At 37.2% G+C, this 13,032-nt stretch overlaps 1 long non-coding RNA gene and 1 pseudogene across 2 annotated transcripts in view; one reads left to right on the forward strand and one right to left on the reverse strand.

Annotated features, from left to right (window-relative positions):
- The window catches only part of LOC113897250, a 493,455-nt gene that overhangs the window by 475,211 nt on the left and 5,212 nt on the right, over positions 1-13,032 (reverse strand). Inside the window, exon 2 of one of the 2 annotated variants that reach the window (XR_003512307.1) lies at positions 1,259-1,409. This is a non-coding gene — a long non-coding RNA (uncharacterized LOC113897250). Of the gene's footprint in view, positions 1-1,258; positions 5,013-13,032 lie in introns of those variants that run through there. The other variant, XR_003512306.1, reaches the window with a different exon arrangement.
- LOC113897249 lies at positions 6,882-7,201 on the forward strand (annotated as a pseudogene).

Genomic DNA, 13,032 nt, shown 5'->3' on the forward strand with positions numbered 1-13,032 from the left:
CACACACATACACACCCACCCACACACACACACACATACCCCTTACAGACAGGTGAGGTCATTTGTCTGGTCAACAGAATAAGGGATATGAACAGACATGTGTCATATTCAGGCCAAAGAAACTGAGAAGACGATGCATATTTTCTACCCTTTCTTTGTTTTTCTACCAGCTGGAAACAGATTTCAAGGCTGGAGGGAAAGGGAGAGCCATATGATGCAAGGAACCTGAGTTTCTGAATCATCTGAGAGAGAACAACTGTCTAGCAATCAGAAACATCCACATTGACTACTGCATGAGAGAGAAATAAATTTCTATTGTATTAAGCTACTAAAATGTTAGTGTTTGTTATAGTAACTTGCTTTAGGCTAAGCAGTACACCAAGATACTCTTTTTTATATAAAACACTAGATCCACATTTCAGAGGGATACATTTGGGAAATGTTGTGTAAGTATTTCAATGTTAAGTATGACAATGGTTATTCTTCATTTCCTGGATTACTTAGAGCTATTTTTTGTTTCTCTCTTTAAAATCAAGAATGGGTACTGATTATCAAATACCTTTACAATGTCTGTGGAAATTACCTTATGGTTTTCTCCTTTGATTTACCAACGTGATATATTACGTTACTATTTACTCACATTGCAATAGCTTCACATTTCTAAAATAAATCAGGTTTGCGTGGTTACAGTATTTTTATAAGATACTGAATGCAAAACAAACAGAACAAAATATGATACTGGGAAATTCTTCAAACATGACTTAAATTTTAATTGAGGAAGTAAAAAGTAGAAGAGACCTTTCTGAAGAACAAATCTGTTATCTGGAAAAGCAAGTGAAAGTTTAACACACTGTCCAGGGAAAGAATAAAAAGAAATGGAATTCCTGAATGAAAAAAAAAAAAAAAAAAGAACCAGAGGGCCGTTCTAGAAAGCCTAATTGTAAATAAAAGAAGTTCGAGAGGCAGACCAAAGACCATACTGGAGAAAGCAATAATGAAAACACAATACAAGAAAACTACCCTCAGGAGAAGACTAGAGCTGTTAGATCAGAAGCACTCACTGAGTTCCAGCAGGATAAATGTAAAAAGGCATACATTTAGACATATCCTGATGGTATTTCTGAAGTTTAAGAATAAGAAAGAAAAATATGAGTTTCCAGAAAGAAACAAGAGATTACTTATAAATGAATGAATATGAGGCTGGCAATGGGCACGGATAAGAATGTAGGCTCTGAAGCAAGACTACCTGGGCTCATACCTTGGTGTGACTTGGTCAAGTACTTAACTTCTTTATGCTTCTGTAAAACAGGGATGATGATAGTTCTTAGCTTCTAAAAGGCTGGCTGGAAACAGTATTTTCGATAACACATGGGAAGTCTGGCACATCATTTGAGTCACCAAACTTCTACCTGTTAACATTGAAAGCTGTATCAGAGTCTGAACTCTGCACACTATTGAGAGGACAAAAGCCTGCCCTCTCCCCAGAGCTTAATGTGTAGCACTAATGACCTGAAGAGCTGGCTGGATTAGCCCACCAGAATGCCTCCAGTGGTAGCTGAGCTCCATGCAAGTGAGACATGAACTGATAGGCGGAAGCAATCTCACTGATTATTCTTTAATGTGAACAAGACACTGACAACAGTTTTTTGGCCCAGAGTAAAGATTAACAGAGAAGAAAAGGCCATAGGCTCCATCAAAAGTAAATGGACTCACAATGGAATCTCTTGCAGTCAGTGGAGACTCTCCTACAATCTTACTGTTATTCAGGGATCTCCACAAAGTGAAACAGTTTGGGACTTGTGGCTGCCTGATTTGGGTGTCATAAAAAGTTATTTCATTCATTTAGCAAATTCTTTGAGCACATTTATGTATCAGGAACAACAGTGGGGATCTAATTGTGAACAAGACACACCAAGTCCCTTTCCTTAAAGAATCTACATACATGGACCTTGATTTATACGACCCAAATGACCCATGTGATTTAAGAAATCTATCCCATTACCAAAGAATATCTCTTATATTCATTCACACCACATACACACACACACCTTTTAGTCCAATTGAACATGAAACAAAAAAGCTGGATTCTTGTTAATCATGAATAGTCAGATGTTACTTTAATTTAGTTCCTTTTTCATAGTTCTGCAAATGTAACCCTAGTGTAATGATTTGGTGGAATTCTTGGGTTAATTAGTTCAATTCTAGTAACTAAGCATTTAGCACCAAACATATATATTTTAAATGTGCCTCTATACATACTAGCTAAAAATTCCCTAGCCCATTTGCCCGCGTTCAGACAAGATTATTTATTCAATCCAAAAGGAACATATAGAATTAAACAACATACATTGAATGCAGTGGGTTGAACTGGTGGTCCCTGAAAAAGGTACACATCTTAAGTCCCACTCCTGTCATTTAGTCCCTATTGGCTCTTTACTAAGTAGGTTAGCCTCTCTGAGCTTCCATGACCTCATTTGTAAAAGTGGGATAATCAAACCTGTGCTACTATCCCCCAGAAATCTGATGATACATGTTCTGATCATACATACAGAACCAATGAGATCATACATGTGAAAATATTAAGAATACTATAAAATCCTTTACAAATATGAATTATTCTTCTTAAACTTTATCTGGAATTTCAAATGAGGTTTGAAGTTTGGGTTCTTTATTCAAGCCCACTTACTGCAACCCTTTACACAAATCAGTACTGCCTAATTTTAGCAATGCCAACCTTGTATCAATTTTTAATATTAAATTTTATTTATAGAATTAAGCTATTACTAAAGTACAGAGAACTTCTTTAGTGCTAGGATTTAATGAAAAGGTCTAATTACCACTAGCCTTATCAGCCATTTCTCTTCCCTCCAAATATCTTCTACTACTGTCATACTAATTTAGAAAAGAGACCATCTAATTGTTTTATTGCCCCATATACATGAACAAATCAGTTCTAACTGATTTGCCTTCAAAGATATCTGTGAACTCACTTAACAAAATCATAATTCTTTCTCTAGCTGACCTTAATATTCCATACTGAATTCTTCTGGCTAAGAATGAACCATTAATAACTTCTTCCTCCTATTTTCTGGTTTTCCCCAATAGGTGGATCCTGATCTACTGCCAGATCTAGTTCTTCTTTCCTGAAATCAAGTATATTTATGAAGTATAATCATAAACTAAGAGTATTAATTCTATCCATTGTACACTAAAGTTTCATAACCCTATAATCTCACTTTATCCATGTACGAGTTTACATTTTCTAGAGAATTCTTCCATTTTTATTTCACAAGAAATATCATCAAACATATTCTGAACTATTGAGAAGCTAGTTCTACTGCAAGCTTCAAATTTCTTTCCTTCGGAGCACAAAGTTTGACATTAAAAATAAAGAAATGGCAGTCTGATGATGCAGTCTTTATTTTCTTGTTCCATAATCATTCTTTTCTATATCACAGTTGAATGATATTCAGAGTTTCCTCAGGTCTAACACAGAATACCATAAACATTTCATTCTTTGAAATTTTGCCTCTTCAGAGTTAACGTAAAAGAATTCCTCCCAAATAGAAGTTCAAAACAATAAAAATCTGAATGGACTCTTGAAATTTGTAGATGCAATAATAATCCATTGCAAGTATTATCATCAGTAACACCTCCTTAAGATGAGATGTCCTTCAAGAATACATTAGGTGTCCCTACCAAGCCACTGAATTATGGGCAGTAAGTTATTTTAATATATTTAAATTCACTACCTTTCTATAAGCAAAAATCAAATCACTTCTGAGATATAAATTAAAACACCTGGCTCTCCCAATGACCACTAAATATTTCAAATCAAAAGTTACCCTTAGGAAATCCACAATCATTATTTTGTATAAATACAGATGAATACTACTCTATACCATCACAGGCTTTATTCACCTACACATGGGTCTATAGAGGTTCCTACTGTATCATCTCAGATCAATAAGAAATTTAGTAACAGTGGTCTCCTAATTCTCTAAATGACCTACATAAAAGTACATAAAAACTGTGAATCTCTTCCAACAACAGGAGCCTCTACATTTTTCAGACAATTGATCCCATGTGAGACTGCCAACATACTATTTATGTATCAATACACCTGATCAGGAAAACCTGAAGTAATTAATGATCTTCGTTAAGAATGTCAACTCTGGATCCCTTGAGGGTACTTCTTAAGAAACTGAAGACATCCTAAGAAGCCATCCATTCCCCAATCACACATCTTAGGAAACAAGTGTAGAACCTGGCTCCTCGCCACTAGAGGGGGGTGTTTCTTCCATTGGTTTCTCTTTCCCTTAATTTGGCTTACCAGAATTTCTGGTTGAACTAGAAATAAGCCTGAAGATCAACATCCTGACCTTTATTTCCCCTTCATACTGTGTGGCCCTTTCTTTTTATTTCAGGCTGTAATCTACCACTAAAATATCAACTTCAACCCCTGAATACTTGTATAATTATGTCTCACATCATATTTCATTGCCTTTTTATGAACATTCTAACAAGCTACAGAGTTGATTCTAGAGACTTCGACATTAGTTTATCTGAAAAAAAAAAAAAAAAAAAACCAGAAAATCCAACCAAGACTGCTTATTCTTTTTCAGGAAAAAATTCTTCTTTCATTTGCCATGTTCACATTATTTCATTTGAATCCCAATAAAAACTACTGGGAAAAAAACTGAACAACTAATAACAAATTCTAAAGAAGATACTCAGTCTCTTTAAGTGACTTGCCCAAGATTTCAGGTAGCAAATAGTGAAGCCATAATAAGACTCACAAGCCCCGACCCCTAGACATGTCAGGTGTTACTTGTACTATGCCATGAGTAAAAGGCACTAGATGAGAAAATGGACTGAGGACTGACCTAGTCTTACTATTTGCCATACTAGTCTAGAGCAAACAGCTATGTGACTACTTCAGTCAGTCCAGTTCAGTTGCTCAGTCATGTCCAACTCTTTGCGACCCCATGAACCGCGCAGCACACCAGGCCTCCCTGTCCATCACCAACTCCCAAAGTTCACTCAAACTCATGTCCATTGAGTCAGTAATGCCATCCAGCCATCTCATCCTCTGTCGTCCCCTTCTTCTCCTGCCCCCAATCCCTCCCAGCATCAGGGTCTTTTCCAATGAGTCAACTCTTGGCCTGAGGTGGCCAAAGTAGTGGAGTTTCAGCTCCAACATCAGTCCTTCCAATGAACATCCAGGACTGATCTCCTTTAGGATGGGCTGGTTGGATCTCCTTGAAGTCCAAGGGACTCTCAAGAGTCTTCTCCAACACCACAGTTCAAAAGCATCAATTCTTTGGCACTCAGCTTTCTTTATAGTCCAACTCTCACATACATGACTACTGGAAAAACCAAAGCTTTGACTAGATGGACCTTTATTGGCAAAGTAATGTCTCTGCTTTTTAATATGCTGTCTGAGTTGGTCATAACTTTTCTTCCGAGGAGCAAGCTTCTTTTAATTTCATGGCTGTAGTCACCACCTGCAGTGATTTTTGGAGCCCCCAAAATAAAATCTCTCACTGTTTCCACTGTTTCCGAATCTATTTGCCATGAAGTGATGGGACCCGATGCCAGATCTTAAATGTGACTACTTAACTCACTACTACTTCTGACAAAGATTATATACATCTTAGACTAGCCCCTACCTGCCATGAAGTCACAAAGTGAGACAGGAATGGATGAGAGAGATAAAAGAAGAGAGGCTCAGGGAAGAAGGAAGAGAGGAAAATAAATTTATCGAACAATCTTGAGGTCAGGCATAAGATGCAAAGAACTCAAGAACAGGGACTAAAACATATCAAGAAATCAGAATCAGGAAAAAGAACAAATGAATGACAAAAAAGCAGTCACATCACCAGACAGTCAAAGGATCCAAAAGGCTCCAGAAGAGATGACAGGTGCTGGTGGATTCCCTGCTGCCTTCTGTGAAGAACCCTGGTCTAATGCAGAGCCTCTAAGAGAAGACTGAGGCAAGAGCTGGCTGGTTAAAAGCTGCACCCACTTTCTGAAGCCATTAAATCTATCAAAATCAAATCAAAACCAGCTGCTGTGAATCTGCCTGGGACAAAGTGAGTACACCACTCAGAATGCTTTTGGCTGCAAGTGACAAAATGCCAGATCACGCTGGCTTACACAATAAGGAACTGTATCATCTCACAGAACTGGAAGTTCGGAAGTAAGGCAGACCAAGTACAATACAATCAGCAGTTCAGTAAGGTCATCAAGAACTCAGGTTTCCTCTCTCTGCTCTGCCATCTTCTAGATCAGCTTCCTGCTTAGTTTTTTTCACTACCCTAAGATGTCTTGTGCAGTTCTAGCCATCATATTCAGACATAACAGAGTAAGAGGAAAAAAAGGCACCATCTCTTTATCTCTTTTTAGGGTCAAGAAACCATTTTCCAGATGCACCCTGACCCTTCAGACTTTCCGTCACATCTCACTGAACAAAATAGGTTACAGACCAACTCCAATTCTTCATTAGCAGATGAAATGGGATTAACCATGACTGCTTAGACTAATCATCCAAAACAGAATGAAAGCTGGGTAGTCAATCACCATGACCATACGATGGGCAAGTTCTGATGATGAGTATTACCGTGACACCATTTTCACTCCATAACAAATCTATTAACTTATTGTGTTGCTTCCAAGATCTTAACGAGGCATGTGCTTTGCCCAAAATTTGAATAATTACTCTTTGCTCACATTCCATACCTGCCATCATAAACTTTTTTAATCAGTTTTAAAACATTTTATTATAATTTTCTTGGTCCATCTATTAAAAAAAAAACACTTCACTCCCAAGCAATATTTGCAATCGAGGTGTCCTCCCAGAGAGGCAGCAGCCTGACAGCATGGCTCAAGTATTTGTGAACAGCAAGATCCAGCCTGGGAAGGTGGTCATGTTCATCAAGCCCACCTACCCCTACTGCAGAAGGACGCAGGAGATCCTCAGCCAACTGCCCTTCAAACAAGGGCCTTTGGAATTTGCCGATATCACAGCCAACGGTAACATCAACGAAATTCAAGATTACTTGCAACAGCTCACAGGAGCCAGAACGGTACCTTGGGTCTTCATTGGTAAAGAGTGCATAGGTGGATGCACTGATTAGTAAATATGCATGAGAGAGGGGAACTGTTGACATGGCTAAAGCAAATTGGAGCTCTGCAATAATTACAGAGCAGACCTAGGCTGATAACCCTTTTGAGGGATGGATGGCATAGCAGATAACAATAGCAGTTCCTAGAGGATGGACCTGGGGCGACTTTACCCAGCTACAGTGGACCTGGGGCGACTTTACCCAGCTACAGCAATGGTTTACTTAAAATTCTGAAATATGTTAACCTCAATAAAGGGGGAGGGGCATTTTGGGAGGCAAAAAACAGCTTATTTTGACTCAGTATTAAAAAATGGACCAACTTGCCCAAAACAACAGGTCTGAGCAGTCTGATGCATGTCTCGGCTTTCATGTGGATTGGCCTTTGGGTTCCAAAGGGACATGACAAGGTATGCTTAGGATTCACTCACTGATCCAAATCTCTGTGGCACATGTTCTTAGCAAGTGTTCTCCTTCTGCTGGGACACTGCTACCTCTAACTCCAGTGTTTCTCAACCAAGTATATCTCAGGTCCCCGAGGATGAAGCTAGAGTTTGTTTTCTGCTACTGCCTGAAAATTATTTTGTTGAGTTTGACTTCCTAGAATTTGTATTATGAAATCAATAGGTATTTTGAATGTGCTTTTTCAAAAGGTGTCTCCCAGGCCACCATCCCTACCCCACCTCACCGCCTCCTACTTTGACAGTTACTGCTGTGAACCACTGTCCTGAACCTTGACAACTCACAGATCTCATAGGAAATGTTCAACAGTTCTGTGAGGGGGCTGAGCACCCAATCTGAGAGATGCCATAAAAAAGTTAGACATTGTTGGTCCACACTCTGTGCTACAGGATCAGAGGTCTAAATCTAGATGCGGTGATCATATGGCAACACTGTTAGGTCAGATGGTGTTCCAGAGAATCCTGAACAAGCATGTATTATTTAGATTACAAACAAAAGAAAAACATAAAAATTTAAATGTTGCGTGGAAAATATGTATCCCCCTCCCCCAAAAATATGTCTCTGAAAATAGCCAAATTTGGAAAACACTGTTCTAAATGTTCACTCTCTCCCCTTTTTCCCCCTCACTCTATGAGAACTTAAGAATTCCTTATTGTGAAGGATTCTAGAATTGCAAGATTAAGTTAATTTCCTTCTGTAGTCTCTCAAGTATGAATGGTTAATTTCTTCTCTATGAAAGAAGTACCCATGGATCACACAGTGATTTTTGCCGAATTCTTTTCTACATACTCAAGACTTTAAGGAATGTCATCAATGCAAAATATACCAACTTCAAACATTTTTTCACATTTATCCCTCCTTCCATCATAAATAAAACCACATGCTATTGTCCTTCAAAAAAAAAAAAAAAACAAAACTTCAATGCAATATCTTATAGCAAGAATGGTAAATAGTTTTGTCACAGCAACTCCAGTAGGTACATCTACCTAGAATCCCATTTTAAGAAAGATCCAAAGCTGAGTTTGGATCCAATGAGTAACAGTACCGTGACTGATCAGTGATGTCTACCATGTACTAGATCTTGGGCACAACACACAACATGTATCTACCAGCCTTGATTTAGAGAAAAGCTATTTAAATAATTTCCCATCAATGATAAATGGATTTCTCTGCCTTATTTTTATTTTAGTCGGGACCCAATCTAATTCCTCTTTATAACTTCCATCTAATTTACATATATACACATAATATACATTAAGCATGAAGCATGAACACCGAAAATTATTTTGTAGATGATCAGAGTTCCACAGAGACCCTTTTATAAATACACAGAAAGGATGGACAGAATCACTTAATTTATAAACTGTCTCACTTAAAGAAAGCGGGGGGCTCTTTGGGGCCCAGGCTAGTGATGGACCTCAGGAGGCTTCAGGGACTGAAGGAAAAAGAGAATGGCTGTCTATTTTCAGTTAAGGTGGACTGGCCCATAGTTGTAGGTCAAAAAGTAGAAAGGAACCAAAGTCTAAAACTGGACAAAGGTGATGAACCAATAGCTGCAGAATGCTTAAATAATGGCAGATTACAAGCAGCATTCAGAGTTTATGTGTATAAAATGCACTTGAAAAGAGAGAAAAGGACAACAGCAGTTATTCTTCGGTAAATTATAATTTATGGCTTTTTTTTTCCCTTTTCTACTAAGTCTTTCTACTCCTTATCTTCATTTTTCTGAGTGTCCTGTACCACACACGCACTGCCATTTTAATGAGGGGAAAAAAGCAATAAAGGAAACATGTTTTTATCTTATCGCTCAATGTTTTGGTTGTTCCAATAACCTCTTACTGACTTTTAGTTAAGATCAAGTTTGTCCAACTATGCTATCGTTGGGCAGCTAGGTTGTTTTAATCTTTTGGTATCACAAGCAACATAGTGCTCCTGTAGTTGAAAATTAATTTGAAATATCAAAGAAGAAAAATTAGAAAAATCTCTAGAAAAATGACCGAAAGTGTTTAAACAACTCATAATATACTAAAAGTATTACCACTCAAAAATTTGTAACTTAGCATATTCACTTTCTACTAAATAATTGTTTTAACCAAATTTTCCAGTTGAATAGTTTGCTTTCAACTAAGTTGTATTTGGATAAAACTGATTTTCACCAAAATGATTTTAAGATAAATTGGTATTGGACAGAGTATACTACCAGCATTAGGGGGGAAGTCTGAAGGCAGAGATAAGAAATAGGCTCCCCAAAAGGTTCATTAATAAGAACAGGCAAGTCTGAAACAGAAACATCACCAAGGGCAATGGTTCAAAGTAGAAGGAAATGTCTATCAAGGAGCTATAAAACTAGCCCAAATAACTTAGAAAGTGCTAGTATGCATATCAAGTAAATTCAGTTTCAGCTGCCTGCTTGGACACGCTCCCCTAGGAACAATGCTGGATTTTCCCTAGGTTCCCTAGATGAAAAAAAAGTTTATAATCTGTTTGGGGTTCAAAATGAGGAGGCGTGTTCCCCAAATTATTCATCCACAGTCACTTTCCCAGTAAATGAGGTTCTGGAACTGACTACTGCATGATGGGGAACCCAAACCACTTCTTGGGCATATTATGGTTCCCTCTCCCAAATTATAGACAGTAATATCCTAAATGGTCAGAAAAAGCAGAGGTGGCAAATGATGTGAATTTGCACAGAAAGAAGCAACCTGAACTGGATTGCCTCAGGAGTAAAATACCCAGGTAGTGGGTTTCAGCTTCTGGAACAGCTGATTAGCATGGCTAGAGCCCTCTCTGGTTTGAACAATCTTCAAAGGAACCTGATTATAGTTAAGATTTCTTTTTAGTCCATTATTGCTCAATGGAAAATCCTGGAGAACTTTCTTAGAAGCCTGTATTCATTCAAGTATTAACTGGCTGCCAAACCGCTGCTGTAGCTGAGGTAAGTAGAGAGGTAGCAGGGTGGAAGGCAAAGACATCTTTGCCATTAAAGAAGGTGTTCTCTAGGAAGGAAAATGGAGAACTGCATTTACATTCAGTCACAGCAAAGCAGGTGTGAAAAAACAAGGCATATGAATCAATCTGTTTCTAGTAAGAAGTAAAAACGTAGAGAGGGACTAGTCACAAATGGTATTGGGGCAAGTGAGTAGCCACTTGGAAAAAAAATTAATTTGGGCCTATCTCTCATACCATACACTAAGAAAAACACACCACAAAACTTATGTGTAAAACAGAAGCCATAAAAGTAGTACTAGAAGACAATTATAACCTTGTAAAGAGACAGGCTTCTCTAACTAGGACAGAAAATCCAAAAAGTATAAAAGGTAAGACTGACAAATTCAACTACAGCTTAGGAAAAAATCTACCTGGCAAAAACACCACAAGCAAAGACAAAAGACCAATAACAAATTGGGGGTAAAGGGGATATTGCAATTCACTTTGCAAACCTCCATATTATAAACATCAACCACAAACTGATGTTCAAATGACTCCCCCCAAAAAAGGCAAAGAATATGAGATACTTCACAGAAAAGGAAATACAAAAATATTTTAAACATATGAAAAAATATTCAAACTCACTCATAAAAAGAAATAAAAATTAAAAGTACACTAAGAAATTTTCACCTATTAGATTGGAAAAAAAATCGAAAGTTCAAGAACACATTTTGTTGGCAAGAAGACGGGTAGCATGGTGCTCTCAGACTCAAGTGGGGATATAAACTGCCTCTATGAAGGACAAATTGGCAGTATCTATAAAATTATTATGAGATACAGTCTTTGACCAGCAATTCCACTTTCAGTAATTTATCCTACAAAAATACTTGCACAAGTGTGAAATAATCTATGTAACACTGCAGCACTGTTTCTAATAGCAAAGACTGAAAATTTCCCAAATGTCCATCAATATGGTACTGATCCTATATCCACACAACAACATGCAAGAGATCTCTAAGACATATTGTTAAAGTGAAATATACTTCATATATTTCTCCCTTGTTATGTAAAGAACACTAAAACACCCTGTTTTGTGAAAAGAGCAGAATAACATGCATAAGCTTTCACTGGTTAAAAAAAGGAAAGCAGAACAGAATTTATATTTGTATTGACTTGGATATAAATTTTAAAACTCTGAAAGGATAGGAATTGAGTAGATGCTGGATAGAAGTGGAAGAGAAACTTTTTATTTTTAAACATATTGTAGACTCATGTGAATGCATTTCCTTTGCAAAAGTTAAATCTTACAGTTTAATATAGTAAATGTTTAAAAAATATAGCTTGAGTTCCTCGATAATATTCTATACCCCTCCATTTTGCACCCCTCCATTTATAGGTTATAGATGGTAGACAAGTGACTGAGGCCTTGAACTTCAAATTCAAAGCACAATGAATGTTACAGAAGGAAATATGATATGGAGAAGGGAAGAACTTACCAACGAACAGGTTATATAAACCAAGGCAGAGACACTAAAGAAAAGAGGGAAGGATACTATCGTGTGAAAGATCGGAGCAAAAGTGTCACATCAAGATAAAGAGATAAACCAGAGGTTAACTCTTGAGACGGTTCAGGATCAAAGGTGATATAATTCCATAGGGTACTTGAATCTGTTAGTTCAAACACAGATGTCACAGAATGCTGTGACTCAGGGGTGCTGCCCTCAGGTGGGCAGCTGCAATGGAGGGAAGGGCAGTGCAGACGCAGCAGCACAGTGATGAACAGCAGGCCTTCTCTGCTGCTCACAGGCTGAACCCGAGTGAAACCCTCTGAGAAAAGCAAATAAGGCCACAAGGCTGGTTACAATAAAGGAAACAGTATTTTGAATGAAGTTTCTTGAAAACTGCTTTCATTCATTCATCAAATGTTTACAGAACACCTACTCTGTGCCAAGAACTTCTCCACGGGCTCAATAAATTCATCCCCCCAAATAAATATGTCCAAAATAATTTAAACCAAATGGCATTTTAAAAGATTTTTGAGATAAACAGAAGCTTAAAAGTTTAAAAAAGAAGTCGCTAAAAGTTAACTGACAACTATAAAGTGCTAAGAAACTATGGTAAACAGATTTCAAAATGTACACAGGATATCTTATTGTTTTTTAAAAAAGTGAAATCAATGACAACATGTGAATTTAAATAAGACAATCATTTTTAGAAATTATAATGAGGAATTTTACTAAACTTAAAATATGGCTTCATATTCTCATCACCACAATTGATAAAACAAGAAAACATAAATAGGGAACTAATTCAGAACAGATGTCAGGGAAGAATTTTTCCAGTAGTGAACTATAAACATGAGAAGCAAATAATGAAAAATGTATTATGGTAAAATTTAGAATCAGTTACTAATTACACGATCCAAGTAGTAAATCAGATACCTAAATACCTAGAAGAGGCATTTAAAATTAATGGACAAAACATGTTTTTACTATTCAAACCTAACTCAGATAATACA

This window comes from Bos indicus x Bos taurus, chromosome 8, assembly GCF_003369695.1.
Source record: "Bos indicus x Bos taurus breed Angus x Brahman F1 hybrid chromosome 8, Bos_hybrid_MaternalHap_v2.0, whole genome shotgun sequence".
Taxonomy (NCBI): Eukaryota; Metazoa; Chordata; class Mammalia; order Artiodactyla; family Bovidae; genus Bos; species Bos indicus x Bos taurus.